Source organism: Mesoplodon mirus (assembly GCF_964341445.2).
Source record: "Mesoplodon mirus genome assembly, chromosome: 16".
Classification (NCBI taxonomy): Eukaryota; Metazoa; Chordata; class Mammalia; order Artiodactyla; family Ziphiidae; genus Mesoplodon; species Mesoplodon mirus.
This window is the reverse complement of record NC_138992.1, coordinates 65,594,288-65,596,938: the sequence shown is the minus strand read 5'-3', so window position 1 is coordinate 65,596,938 and position 2,651 is coordinate 65,594,288.

The following is a 2,651-nucleotide window of genomic DNA, read 5'->3' as shown; positions in this document are numbered from 1 at the left end:
TCATGTTTAGTCTCTAATTTAAATATTAAAACATGTTCTTTCAAATCTTAACTAGGATTTTAAAGAAAGGGAAAAAATAAAAGGAAAAAAGATCAAGAGGTTGTTTTCTTATGGTAATGCAAGAAAACTAATTAATACATAAAATGCTGGGAAGAAAAAAACTGTACTATAAAAGTGGTTTGGAAATTTATTTGCTGCCTTTGGGGCAGTGATTATTTCTATTCTAGGGAAGTAATGCATATTCCATTCCTCTGTGTTTGAAAAAAGCTACCGAGACTCAGGTGTGCATTTTCTTAATTCGAAACCCTCAGAGTATGGGTCTTAAGCTCACATGGTCAGTCACATACTTGAAGATTATGGAGGACACTCGAAAGACAGGAAGTGAAGAGAACAAACGGTGCCTTAAAACAGGTTAGCCTTCTGGGGGAATTTTGTGAATATTTGAGAAACGAAGGGTTGTCATCAATTAGTCATTAATACTTGCCTTCACTGATCAAGCTCCCTTTGTTTTTCAAAAACTTGTATATCCTCCAAGCATCACGTAGTCTAAACAATAAGATGTTTGTCCAAGTTGTTTTTTCAGAAGCTTGGAGTCAGCTGTGTCCAGTTCAAGCTCCAGCTGGTTAAGACTGGTTAGGACTGGTTAGGACCACAGATCCTCCAGCTGGGCATCCGCGAGTGTCCACTCTGTGACCTTTGACGTCAGAGAGCCGGGAGCTCCACCGTCAAAACGTTGGGTGGGGGGAGGTGGTGGGCTGGTGGTGATGTTCTGGGCATGCGTGTCAAGAAGACTCCTGTAGCTTAGTTAAACCTGCGCAGAATGATTACTCACCTGTTCCTTATTTCCAATCACCTTTCTCCATGCTCCCCATGCCTCGGCTTTATCCCAAGTAAATATCCTGGGCATCTCGCTTTCAGAGAGGTGGGTTTGGGATCTGTTCTCTCACCTCCTCACTTGGCTGCCTCGTGAATTAACCCTTTCTTTGCTGCAAATCTCAGTGTCTCAGTGCTTGGCTTGCCGCGCGTCAGGCAAATGAACCTGGTTTGGTAACATGTGTAAAATACAGCTTCTCTTGGTGTCAGATGTCATAACGTCATACTGCGTAACAACTACACCACGTGTCAGATGATAATGTTCGCTTTATATAATTTCATAATATCTTTGAAATTTTTACAAACCTGATTGTTTTCTAACACGTGTAACTAGGAAATGATAGAGCCTTTCATTCAGGAGTGAGGGTGGAATAAAGCAGCCTTCAAAAGCCCCAGGGAAGGGCTTGCCTGGTGGCGCAGTGGTTGGGAGTCAGCCTGCCGGTACAGGGGACGCGGGTTCGTGCCCCGGTCCGGGAGGATCCCACATGCCGCGGAGCGGCTGGACCCGTGAGCCATGGCCGCTGAGCCTGCACGTCCGGAGCCTGTGCTCCGCAATGGGAGAGGCCACAACAGTGAGAGGCGCGCGTACCGCAAAAAAAAAAAAAAAAAAAAAAAAGCTCCAGGAAGGGCTGACACAAATAGAGGCAGGGTTAGGTTTGGAAGTATTGGGGTGTTCTGGAGCTGGAATTGGGGGTGCAGGTAGGGATTAAGGGAGCAGAAGGTGTTCCCTGAAGAGTTGGCACCCTAAGGAGGGTGCATTGGTGCTGCAGGGCTGATTCCCTTATGAAGCTCCTGGCTCTGCCCATGGAGACTTCACTCCCATCCACAGTCTCTCCAGGTATATTTTAATGCAAGATGCTGAGTGGCCATGGCTTTCCAACTGCACCCACTGTGCTTCAAGATGGCAGGGCAGCGGTCCTAACTGTGGATTCCCTGTAGCGAATAGTGGTAGTCAGTTCGTCTCTGCAGGCAAAACCCCTTCCGGAGATGAGGAATTAATGAAGCTTTCAATAAATGGCCTCACACATACAAAGAGGACTGTGAATATGTGATATGGATGATAGAAGGGCGTCTTGCAGGATGGGTAGGATTTGCATAGCTGAAAAGAGAGGGCCAGGGCTAGACCTGCAGGTCGAGGAACAACAGAAGAAAAGGTACAGAACTAATAAAAGGCATGATAAATTGCATGCAGTATGAAAAATAATAATACTTTAAAGAAACCCCACAGTGGTGCATGTTCAGCCATGAATATCTGGAGTTAGAAGGGACTCCTTAGGTACCGGGTTTCAACCTCTGAGTCATGCGTGGAATGCAGGCTGCAGTTTTGTTTGTTCTTTGCACATATATGTTAACATCCATGAGGCCGAATTTGGGCACAAATGGGGAAACCAAGAGTAATAATTGCTTTAGAGAAAATTCTGAAGAGAAATTTGAAATTCTTTAAAATTCAATAATTATCTTTCTTTGGAAAAGCGAGCGCTATCGAAACATATTTAATTAATTATTTAGTATCAACATTCAAGACTATATGATCACAAATCACTATGTGTTGCTTTAATATTATGCCGATTCAGTAAACCATAAAAGCTTCCCCTTGAAGCATGGTATAAATGAAATGTAATTTGTTTAACATGTCTAAATTACCTTACCAGATTATGAGTTTCTTTAGAGGAGGACCTGATTCCTCCAGAGCATTAGCATATTCAATAAATGTATGTTTGGTGGTGATTAGATTAATAATAGCTTTAAAACTTGATAAATGAGTAAAAAATTTGAAC